Source organism: Rhipicephalus microplus, chromosome 6 (genome assembly GCF_043290135.1).
Source record: "Rhipicephalus microplus isolate Deutch F79 chromosome 6, USDA_Rmic, whole genome shotgun sequence".
Classification (NCBI taxonomy): Eukaryota; Metazoa; Arthropoda; class Arachnida; order Ixodida; family Ixodidae; genus Rhipicephalus; species Rhipicephalus microplus.
Genome location: NC_134705.1, coordinates 29,840,882 through 29,853,774, shown reverse-complemented (window position 1 = coordinate 29,853,774; position 12,893 = coordinate 29,840,882). Strand labels below are relative to the sequence as shown.

The 12,893-nt window shown below is 46.3% G+C and overlaps 1 protein-coding gene across 2 annotated transcripts in view; it reads left to right on the top strand.

The window, feature by feature from the left end:
* Positions 1-12,893, top strand: part of brun (trafficking protein particle complex subunit brun) — a 461,018-nt gene that overhangs the window by 44,685 nt on the left and 403,440 nt on the right. The gene's annotated exons all lie outside the window — the stretch shown is intronic.

Genomic DNA, 12,893 nt, shown 5'->3' with positions numbered 1-12,893 from the left:
TTGTTATTACAAGTGGCAAGACGTCAATGTTTAATTTTTTGAATTTTGCCCGAAAGCTTTAGTACGCAAACGTTAGTGTGACGTGGCAGGCTTATCACATGGGGGAGGGAAGAGAAAATCAACTGAAAATGCAATTTTTTATAGCATGGTATTCCAGCATTATTTAAAAGTGATTCTAGAAGGGACACGTTTTTATGCGACCGGCATCATTTAAGAACGAACACACCTGATTCTTTGTCTGCACCGCAGCAACTGGAACTTTAAATCGCGTTTTCTCTTAGCAATGCTTTTCGTCAGAAAAAGAACATTTTCTCTGTAACCAGTTCAGTTATCAAGTGCAAACTTTTGCGACTTCTTTCTCAATAGTATGCACCCATTCTGAAGCAAAGTATGTTATTGCCACCAGAATTGAATTTTTACAAAAGTTTTCATCTAACAAAAGATGCCTAAAATTTTAGTGATCAAACAATAAATTTTTAACCAAAGAGTGGTCATGCCTACAGTTATTGTTTTGATACCCTATTTTACATGCAGAATATTTTTCACCATTGTTCCTTCAAGAATAGAAATAACAAATTTATATATTTTTTATTATTTTTAGAATGGCTTTGTGTCTTCTTGCCAAATTCACAAGACATATAGTAATGTCTCTATTCAAGCTACTCGCAGCATTTTGTGGAGTTTTTGTGGAGCATTTGTGAAGCATTTTGTGGAGCATTTTGTGGAGCATTTTGTGGAGCATTTTGTGGAGCCGAGTGATGGGTAGTTGGAGGTGCACACCTGTTATTTAAAGCTTTATGAAGCTTGTTATGTGTAGACTTTGAGACTGAAAAATAAAATCTAGGTAAGCATTTTTTTTTGTGTATAAATGATTACTGTGCATAGGCTATAGCATAAACCCTCAAATTCCATGATGTTATGGCGAACTGGTAGCTCCTGGTGGCGTCATTACCTGCATTTTCTTTTAGGACATTTTGCTGCTCACCAGCAGTCATAAGACTAGTGCTTGTGGTAGTTAGAAATTGTAATTTACTAATGCTATAGAAAATGTTTTTAAGCACATACTACTGCGAGGTCTTGTTGTCAGTGTCCTTCAAGCAGTCTTTATCTGGAAGCCAGAGTTGTTACCCAGGTATTGTTGTGAGAACAAAAAAACATTCAGGAGACCAGCCAAAGCATAAAAAAATGTTTTTCGCAGCCAATTCTGCATGCAAAACTGAATTACATGCTGTATATATGACTCTACTAAATTAAAGAAAATATTGTTTCTAAATCTTTGAGAATGGGTGCGAGGTTGAAAAAAAAAAAAAACAATTTTTGGGGAAAATGTGTATTTTCGCAATTGAGCTGTTTTGGATTGCTTGTTCGTCATATTGAAGGGGACCGTCCTGTGAACGGCTTACGCAGAAGCCTAGCTAATGTTTCAGCTGCACACCGTCGTACCGTGCATGATTAACGTCCGCTTTCCGTAGCTTGAGTCATCACAGCTACACGGGTTGTTGTCAATGAGGCAACTGGCCAGGTCAACAAAACAGCACTTTATTGCTTCGTTATCAATAACGCATAAATGTCGTGCATAAGGACTGTCCACTCTAAGAAGATAACAAAGCGTAGACACTTACTCCTTTGGTCGTCCATCGCCTTGGCTCACGGAGGGTATCTGGGGTTGTCTTTCATCTGGTGGCTGGCGCAAGAGAGAGCTTGGCGCTGTCGGCACGCCCATCTTGTCTAACCTTCTGGTTTTCCTCTCTCTGATGAGAATTCGTTCCTTTGCTGAGGGAAGGGAAACCTATTTCATGCTACAAAGAAAGGGGAACCGCGTGCGCCGGCCGCGGGGTGCTCCATCCCTCGAAGAAACTTCTCGCAACTAGGCTGTCGCGCTGCCCTAAACGTGAAAAGGTGGCTAGGCATACATGCTGCTCTATATCCTCCTCCCCTTAAAAAAGGCCCCGAAAAACAAAGGCTGAAACAAGAAAATATTTTGTTATTCATCATCGAAGAAGGCTAGAAAGGTGGGTCCTAATCCGAGCCCTCCTGCGATTGTCCCTCTGTGACGGATGTCGCCGGTGCCCCACTTGTCGCTGCTGCAGCCAATGTAGCCATCGCCGCTGCCGTGCCCACTTGCGTCATGGCCAGTCAACACCATCGCTGTCGCATTCGCCGCCGTTACGGCCACCATGGATTTTGCGGCGGTGGTACTGTGGTCCGGACTGCGTTTGTTCAGCCCCGTCACTCAGGTCGTTGGTGGCAACTGAGAGTAGCCAGTTGTTGAAGTGTGTCCGCCTGTGACATATGAAAATTACGTTGTATGGTCAGAGCTTCTAGTGCTGCAAGAATGAATGCTTTAGTCTGATTTGGGCTCAAGTTACAGCATGTCAAACTTTTGTAAGCAGAATGCTTTACTATCATCCTTGAGAAATTATTACTTTTAAAACATCTCTCATGTTATTCGTTCAAATTTTATGCCTACTGCACTTCCCATTTCTCCCCTTTCCTAACAAAACAAGAATCACTGCGATAGGATAAATACTACCAAAAATATCGTCACTCCAAAACTACACCATGATCAAAAGTGCAGTTATCGAGAAAACGAGGAAAAACATTTCAGGACAAGTTAAAAATAATTATGGAAATCTCTTGAACACTACAGTGATCGAGGATGATATTCGAGTTCAATCAGGCAAGAATAAATATTTTACAACTATCTCAATTAAAATTAGGGCATCAAAAAATTTATTTGTAAAGCCCAATAATAACTTGAAACAAAATATTTTTATAGATGCTCTTTAATAATATTGTAACAGACTAGAAAAGGGTAGAGAGGAGAAGCAGAGGAAGACGAAGAGTCTTGGCACGATCGCAGTGTGCTGCCGCAAACGACCATCGTTCACCTCCTGTAAATAAAACCCTCTTATTACAGCTCGCTGTTACAGTTGTGGTGGACGTGCTGGGTGATCGACACCCGAAGACGGAAGGTGAACCGCAAGTTCTTCGACGGAGCCGTCGCATTGCTGGACTTCCACCGAATCCATCTGGGCTGGACATGTCCCACAACGCAAATGAACACCGACCCCTCTCGACTTCTGCGCCGACCAGTTCGGCTCCACAACTGACAGATGCTCGTCCCTTTGCCGGCAGACCAGATGAAGACGTCGAGGCTTGGCTCATCCATTACAAACGGGTGAGCGCCGCTAACAAATGGGATGCCGCTTCTCAACTTTTGTACGTCGTGTTCTTTCTGACCGATACTGCATTAATGTGGTACGAGAATCGGGAGGAAACGCTAACGACGTGGGACAGATTTGTTTCTGAAATCAAAGAGCGTTTCGGCGACCCAACAACAATAAAGAAAAGAGCAGAACAGACGCTAATGCAACGCGCTCAAATGCCAGGTGAAACTTGCACGACCTACATTGAGGAAGTCATAAAGCTATGTAGGACCATTGACTCCGGAATGTCTGAGGAAGACAAAGTCGGGCACATTCTAAAAGGAATCGCCGAGGATGTTTACACTTTCCTCATCGCGAAAGACACCTTGACATCTGTCACCGATGTCATTCGTCATTGCCGCAATTTTGAGCAACTAAAGATGAGGCGCATCACGCCAAAGTTCGGCAGGCTGCCCAATGTGACGACCATCGCGAGCATAGACAGCAACCAGGCGCTTGATCTTGCAACAACAATCCGGCAGATCGTACGTGAATAACTCGGCCTGTACGCGCAAGTGGCAAACCCCCCAAGCACTCATCCTCCCTATCAGCCACCAGAGTTCGAGCGAAACGTTGCTTCATTCTCCTCGCACCGAGTGGCGGAGGGCTTTGAGGATTCTGATGCCATACCTCAGTATCAGCCACGTCTATACGATAGAAGCCCTGCCTATGACGCGCGATCACGACGAGCACAGCCACATTCTTATACTCAGGGTTCTCAGCCGGACTACGTGCCGCTGCGGCAAGGACAGTACCGACCCTACTACCAAGATGCGACTTACGGCGAATACAGTGGATTCCAGAGAATGGCAGAAACCCGTTCTTCGCCTGATAACGAACTTCCTCGCCGACAGCAGCGGCCCAGGATTCGTTCCGATGAATACAGTATAAACCGTGACCCTCCCGTGTGCTACAACTGTGGTTTTACTGGGCATATTGCTCGGTATTGCCGCCAACAACGCCGCCAATCACGAAGGACACCAGCCATGTCTTCGCCACTAAGACCCGGTGCTTCATATGACCTGCGGACAACCGACTTGTTTCCAAGGGACCGTTTTTTGCACGAGACCAGACGCAGTGATTCGCCAGCATCCGAGCGGAGTTTGACACCACCATCCAACCGTTCTCGTCGCTCGCCGTCTCCTCTGCGTCGTTCTTCGCCGCCGCCGGGAAACTAGCATCCGCGGCCAATGGAGGTGAGGTCGCCGGACGGTCTTTTCAAGATATACCTCTGCCTATTGTTATGATCAAAAACAAAGTGAATGTGTTGATTGATGGAATACCGACGATGGCGTTAGTTGACACTGGGGCGACTGTGTCTGTGATGAGCCTCGCCTTCGGAAACCGCTTAGGTCGCAAAGTTATGTTTTCTTGGGACAATACAATCACCTTTCGTGGTGTAGGCGGCGAGTGGCTTAATCCTCTTGGTGTATGTGCTGTCAGTGTTTCATTGGCTGGAAAAGTATTTGTATCGGAATTTCTGGTTCTATCTCGTTGTTCACACGATGTCATTCTTGGTATCGATTTCCTGGAGCAATGCGGTGCTTCCGTTGACTGTGGTAGTGGGGAAATATCACTAAACAATTTGTTTCTACCATCGCTTTCCGAAGAAGACTACCGTGGCGAAGACAGGAACACACTTAGTGTGAATGATGAAGTGATAGCACCATCTTGGTGCCTGACACCCGTTCGAGTCTCTTCCACAGCGGTTGATGATGCTTGTGTTGACCTTGTAGTGGGGCCTCTGCGCAAGAACTGTTTTAAGAAGGACATACTTGTGCCTTGTTCTGTTGTGTGCATGACGAAAGGAGTAGCAACATTGTGGGCGCTGAACTGTTCTGCCACGCCGGTTGTGCTTCCTCGCGGGATGAAGATAGCTCTCTTTGATGAAGCCTCATGCAACTCGATAGCAGCAATAGCTACGGACCTCCCCCCCCTCTTCCTCTGCTTGTTATATTCGCCATAATGAAGATCTAATGCTCGCTATGATCAGCAAGACTCTCAGTACGACGGAACGGCAAGCGCTGGTGCAGGTCCTTTCCCGGCATGTTGCTGCTTTCGACTTCAAACATAGAGATGCACCCCTTCAGTTACCCTCGTCCCGCGCTCGTCACAGAATAGACACTGGCTCTGCACACCCCATCCGCCAAAAGCCCTACCGAGTGTCATCCTCTGAGCGCAAAGTTATCGCCGAACAAGTAAAGGACATGCTGAACAAAGGCGTCGTGCAAGAGTCGTCCAGCCCGTGGGCAGCCCCGGTAATTCTTGTCAGGAAAAAGGATGGTTCCTGGAGATTATGCATAGATTACAGGCGTCTAAACACTGTGACGAAGAAAGATGTATATCCCTTACCACGGATTGATGACGTCATAGATTGCTTGCATGCCGCTTCCTATTTTTCAACGCTTGATTTGCGGTCAGGTTATTGGCAAATACCTATGGAACCCGGCGACAAAGAAAAGACTGCTTTCATAACTCCGGATGGCTTATTTGAATTTAATGTCATGCCTTTTGGCCTTTGTAATGCTCCAGCCACCTTTGAAAGATTTATGGACACAGTATTACGTGGTCTAAAATGAGAGATATGCATGTGCTACCTTGACGATGTTTGAGGTGCTACCTTGACGATGTTTGACGATGTTTGACGACGTTTGAGGAACATAACAACCGTCTCAGTCTTGTTCTCGACTGCATCGAAAAAGCTGGGCTGGTTCTGAATTCTAAAAAATGTCGCTTTGGCGAACGTCAAACTCTCGTGCTGGGGCACTTGGTCGATAAGGATGGCGTCAGACTCGATCCTCGCAAGATAGAAGCAGTGAGCTCTTTTAAATCATCGCAGTCCGCACGAGAACTTCGCTCATTTGTCGGCCTATGCTCATATTTTCGTCGTTTTGTTCCACGATTTGCGGAGATCGTGTATCCGCTGACAAACGTCTTGCGACAGGATGCAACCTTCAACTGGACACCAGAGTGTGACGCCGCATTCTCACAACTTAAGTTTGTACTAACGTCAGCACCACTGTTGCGTCACTTCGATCCATCTTGCCCGACTGAGGTCCACACGGACGCTAGTGGTATCGGTGTAGGCACGGTGCTTGTACAATGTCACAATGGCGCAGAGCATGTCGTGGCATATGCCAGCCGTTGCCTAAGCAAATCAGAACGCAATTACACAGTTACGGAACAGGAATGTCTGGCAGCTGTTTTCGCTGTACAGAAGTTTCGTTGCTATCTTTACGGGAGGCCATTTAAGATAATTACCGATCACCATTCGTTATGCTGGCTGGTCGGTTTGCGTGACCCCTCTGGCCGCCTCGCACGTTGGGCGCTGCGACTTCAGGAATACGACTTTACGGTGTCGTACAAGAGCGGCCGTCGTCACGCTGACACAGACTGCCTCTCCCGGATGCCTCTTGCGACTACTGACTGCGATGCTGAGAATTTTGATGACTGCCTTGCTGCTGTTACAAGCACGTTCCCCAACGCGGCTGATTTCCAGAGAGAACAACGCAACGATCTCAACTTGGATCCTCTTTTTGCCGCCGCACGTGCCTCCCAATACAGCGGTTGCTTTACGGTCCGAGACAAGTTGCTCTTTAAAACTAACTACTCCAGACCTGGAGCAAGTTTTCTTCTAGTTGTCCCCGAGAGCCTTCGCTCCGAAGTTCTACGTGCCATGCATGACGATGCGACGTCCGGTCACTTCGGCTTCATTAGAACGCTGAACCGCACGCAGGAACGCTTTTACTGGCCCAAGATGTACGAAACGACGAAACGTTACGTCGCTAGCTGCGAGACGTGCCAACGTCACAAGCGCCCGGCCACCGCTACACCAGGTCCCCTTCAGCCGTTAACACCACCCAGCACACCTTTTGAACAAGTAGGAATTGACATTATGGGTCCATTTCCGTTATCTAACAATAAGAAGCGCTAGATAGTCGTCTGCGTAGATCATCTTACGCGGTATGCCGAAACCGCAGCTATTCCCTCTTCTACCGCTGCATCCGTGGCGGACTTCTCGCTTCACTCCGTGGTCCTTCGCCATGGCCCACCGCGTGTTATTATCAGCGACCGTGGCCGCCAGTTCACTGCTGATGCCGTTGAAGAATTACTACGCATGTGCACGACACAGTTCCGTCATTCCACACCGTATCACCCACAGACGAATGGCCTCGTTGAACGGACAAACAGAACGCTGACCAACATGCTTGCCATGTACGTTTCTTCCAATCATAAGAACTGGAATGAAGTGCTGCCTTTTATCACGTACGCGTACAACACGGCAAAACATGAAACAACGAACTTCAGCCCATTTTATCTGTTGTACGCAAGGTTGCCACTAAGCCCTCTAGACACTTTCTTACCCTTCATTCTACACAATGACGACTCTGTATCAAACACCCTGTGCCTCGCGGGTGAAGCCCGTCGGATCGCTCGTCTTCGTACTCTGGCCTCTCAACGTCGTTCGAAGGAACCATACGACGACCGTCACGAACCAGTTTTATTCGAAAAAGGTGACTTGGTGTTACTTTGGACACCGCAACGCAAGCGTGGATTGTGTCAAAAGCTTCTGTCACGATATTCAGGCCCATTTGTAGTTTTGGAGCGTCTAAGCCAGCTCACTTACGTAATAGCTCGTCTTTTGTCCAATGGTCGATGATCGAGCAGAACGCAGCTCACTCACGTGGCTCGCCTGAAACCTTTCCACCCTCCTTGTGCATCATAACTCGCCCTACGGGCTTCGTCTGCTTGCGGGGGAATGTAACAGACTAGAAAAGGGTAGAGAAGAGAAGCAGAGGAAGACGAAGAGTCTTGGCACGATCGCAGTGTGCTGCCGCAAACGACCATCGTTCACCTCCTGTAAATAAAACCATCTTATCACAGCTCGCTGTTACAATATGTAACTACGTACTAGTCCTACTGCACTTGTCAATCTACCACGTTTCTGGCAATAGAGAGAGAGAAAACATTTATTGAATTAAGCTTGTGAGTGAAGGTGGGAGGTTCCCTTATTCCAGGAACCCTCTGGCCTGGACAGTTCGCCGGGCTCGAGCGACGAGTTGACTCTGCTCGACCAGGTCCGGCTAGGAGATCGCAGCCTCCCACGCTTCACTGAGGAGGTCTTGGTCCACACACAAAAAAAAAGTAATATTGAGTCTGGTTGAGTGGAACCAGAGATATTGTTGCTCTAATATGACACCTTCAGAAATGCTATTTTGGGGAACCAGGTGAAAAAAAAAATGCCGTTTTATTGTGCAGCACCCGTCCTGACAGTCTCATCGACGATAAATATTGCATGACTTTTCACCATCGACTCTGCACAAGTTTCATGCTGTCATCACTTCGCCACAACAGTCGCACTTCACTATCAGTTTCTTAGCGAAGCCGTAGTCGCGGTCACCCGAGACTAGTTTCGCACACCCGCCACATACATTGTACCACGCTTTGCTCTGTAGAAAATCAGCGAGCAGCCCATTCTGGATCTCCCAAGTCAGCCATCAAATATGATGCTGCAGTGTGCGCGGCGGAGGCCAATATGACGCGCCGCTTGCGTCGGGGAAAATTACAGCCTTTTGCGCTGTCGCTGGTGTTGACTCAAGTCGATTAGGCATGACCTGCTCAAGAGCACTTACTTGGGCTATGTGGCTGCTTGTGACAGCTTCAGTGTGAACTCGCACAAGGCTAGAGTCGGAGCGAAGAATGTCATTGTTGTCAGGCGGATCGCTGTCAGTTGCATCGTCGCGGGTCGTTTGCTTATCGCTTGCAAAGCCGAACGACAGCATACCCTTATTTTGCGAACCGCTGTTACGTGCGTCCACGATGTCGGATGCCCCGGCACCCTGAGTCGCTTGCTCATCAGTTGCAGAGTGGCGCGATACAGTGCCTTCGTGGAGCAGACCGCAATCACACTCATCGCCATTATCGGGTACCGAAGCAATGACGCTTGCGTGCTGATTGCTTGCAGAAACCCGTTTCATTTTGTCTCGCCTTCGGTCGACCTGATACACCGAGTATAACTTTCTCGGACCTCCAGGCACTTTCGTCGTAGGATCATAACCTAACCCAAAATGGTGGCCCAACTAGCCAGGTTTTCAAATACAGTGTCCTAAGCCAATCAGACGACGCTATTTTAGTCACGGGATCTGAAGTGGCCAATGACAACATTTTGCACCTATTTTTTTTCCCTTTTTATTTCAGAAAGTAACAAGCTCAGTGTTACCCGACAGAGCAATAAAAAAGCCAAAGGCAAGAGCTTTTCAATGATATCAAAATGGCAGCGTTGGAGCGTCCGTTTAAGAGTTACAGGCAGCCGAAATAAGCGTGATTTGTCCACAATTTAAAAAACTGGGGGTGTGCCAACGCATCTTTGATGCGTTGGCACACGCTCCAGGTGCGCGATGGTAGAAAGAATACGAAAAGGACACTTTTGAAAATTCTATTTTTTGGCAAATTTTCGCAAGAATTAATCCTAACAGAGCTCATCTTAAAGGGAGTTCACCGTATTTCATCTTTGTTACTTTGCATTAATGATGCTTTGCGAAATCCTGTATGTGTTGGAAAAAACTGCACTAACTAGAATTGACGTATGGATTAAACGGCTCTTTGGGGTATCTACTGAGCCTGCCTAAAGAATTTTTCACAGTAGTTGACTGCTAGTGAGTAGCGTCATCGCTGCTGCACGTGATCATAATGTTTAATGTAGTGGTAGTTCGCAAACATATTATGCCCTCATCATTACTTGCGCTGTCAGAAACACGGAGTTGCTTCTTCAATGGAACACAAGCTTTTAACATCACATTAATTCTTTCAGATGCCATCTATGAAGAACTGTCTGAATATGTGTCGAATCGCTACAACGTTACTTCAAGGCACTCATTATTCTATCTTTTGCATAGACTTTTGGCATGAACAGAATCATATCTTGGGGTAGAATTATTGGGAAAACTCATTTTTGGTTATGTTAATCTTGAGCAAAGAAAATTTTGCTTTTCGCATGGCTTGCAGTAAATAGCACGTTGCACGACTCATTGAACGTGGTAGGGCCTTCAGAAAAGTGGTTATATGTGCACTCAAAATGAAGTTAAATGGAAACAAATTTATTATGCAGGAGGTTGAATTCGTCTACAGTATGATATATCTTGCTCTTTTTTAGCCTCTACTTGATGTAAAGAGCCAAAACAAGTGGTGCACGGTATTGTGTACATAGAGTAATAAAGGGTAGCGCTTGTGTGCATAGACGATACGCAAAAATGCGGAGGACGATAATGATTGCAGCTATCATACAAGCAGTTTACGAGGGGCGCCAAGTCATCACTAAGGTGGACTACTCTTCCACGCTGGATTCTGCTAAGGAGCGTCCAGGCCCGCTCTAAAAGTCTGCAGCTTAACGTGGGTATGGGCATTCTTTAGCAGAATCCAACGTGGAAAGGTCGTTCAGATCCATCATTCGTCTCCATGGGCTTCAACAGATCGAAGAAACCAGTAGAGAAGTTCAGGTTTTATTAAATGCTCGAGAGTCAGCAGAATAGCATTCCAAGCTGGAACCCTTGCACAAAATGTAAATCTGCAGATGAATTGCTAGATGAGGATTATAAGAAGCATGTCGTTTTGAGATGGGAAAATTGAAAAAGAAACCGAGAATTTTCACAGCATATTGTTGATGTTGCAATTCTAGTACTTGCAAGGTGTGGCAGGCCTTATATAGGCCATAAAGAAAGCAATGAAAGCCCAGAATAAGATTTGCTCTTGGATATTGTTAATCTCTTGAAGCACTGTGATCCTGTCTTCCAAACTCATTTTGGCTCTGCACCAAAAACACTTTGTGCACCAGCAATAGAACGTGAAACGACCTCATTGAGTCTTTGCCTGCTGCGATGATGCAATAAATTACACAAAGCCTGAAAGGGAAAATCACGTGTCTTATATATGACAAGTCTGGTAACTGTGGGCATCACTAGCAGCTGTTTTTTATAATAAGGTACTTCAGTGGGGGAAATAATTGGCCCATAGAAGTGTTCACTGCACTAGCATAACTTAGCGTTGACAGCAGCTCAATATTCTCGGCGCTCGACCGTATTATACTGACCGTATAATTACTGATGTGGGCATCAGTAATTTTTTGTTTTTGTTTTCATGGCTCTGCTGCCATGTGAGGGCACATTCTAGGGGTGCAAGCTACATGCAAGGAGCAAAAAACAAAATAATATACGTCCATTGTTATGCTCACTGTCTGAACCTGGTTCTCATTGACGCTCATTTGTCAAGGGCCAAGAACAAAGTACTTCCTGACTTCTGTACATTACAGCTTGCATATGTCATAGAATCGAGCCTAGTAAGTCGCGCAACTTTCGAGAGCATTCCTTCAGCGTTAGGCACAAGGCTAACAAGCTGGAATCTCCACAACCAGATGGGCTTGCTGAGCAGAACCTGTCAAAGCAGAGCAAGATAACTAGACTGCCTCGTTAGACTCTGCAGTAGAAATGGTGGACAACACGCAGCATCCAGAAACGCGAGCAAAAGCAAAAGTTTTTCTTGCGCAAGCCAAAAGCTTCAACTTTGATGTCTGTATGGAAATGGCCCATCCTGGGCTTAAAATGGTCTTCAAGGTTAGCCGCATGCTCCAGGATCCAGAAATAAATCTTCCTACTGCGTCCAGGAAGTGAAAAATCTCCAAGTAGCACTCAAACAAATGAGGTTGGATGAGAGGGCCTTTGCAATGGTGTTTCAAGGTGCGATAGAGATATCCCAGACTCATGGAATCTGTATTCCTGATGCGAGACAGAAAAAGGTGTCTAGACGTGCTTACATGAGCTACATCGGCCAGTTTTTTTTACGAAACAAAGGAGGAAGAGCTCTACATCAGCATTTTTTAATTTATTGATCGATATGTGGGGTTTAATGTCCCGAAACCACCATATGATTATGAGAGACGCCATGGTGGAGGGCTCCAGAAATTTTGACCACCTGGGGTTCTTTAACGTGCGCCCAAATCTGAGCATTTTTTACCCTGTGATTGCAGCTTTTATTGAAAGAATCGAAGCCAGGTTCGTGCAGGAGACCATTCCTCTCATATCTGCAATCATAAACATTTTGCACCTAACTGCTGGTGACAAGATGATATCAATTGCAAGTAAATATATCAAGGTGGAGTGTGACAGTTTGTGGACCGAGCTCTTCCGACTCAAAAGGCAGGTTCCACTGAGCACGGAATGCTTGGTAGCTGTTACAAATGGGTAGACTGGTTGCAAGAAAATGATCTATGAGCATTAGTTTTTAGGCACCTGACATTGTTCAGAGGGTGGGATGGCGCTCTTCTGGGCCGTATCAGCATTGGCTGCACCGACTGTCAGGGGTACCAAGAAAATAAAATGCCCTCTGAACACATTGACGCGCTCAATCATCAGTGCCCTTTTTGGCAAGTTTTTAACAAAGGCTACTGGGTGCACCCATAATCAGCCATGACTCCCTTCCCCACAAATAAAGAAAAAGGGGAAAGGTACCCTGGCCAGTATAATTTTGCTGTGTCTACTCGCTAGGCAGTGTATTCTGGTCCTACCATCGGATCTAGGAAACTGCAATTCAGTTGTCCCTGTAACTAGCTGCTCATGCTAGCGAACGTTTTCGAAGCTTGCCATTGTGAAAACAAAGCTGCGGTCTCTTAGGATCCATGACCAGCTTCGGTGG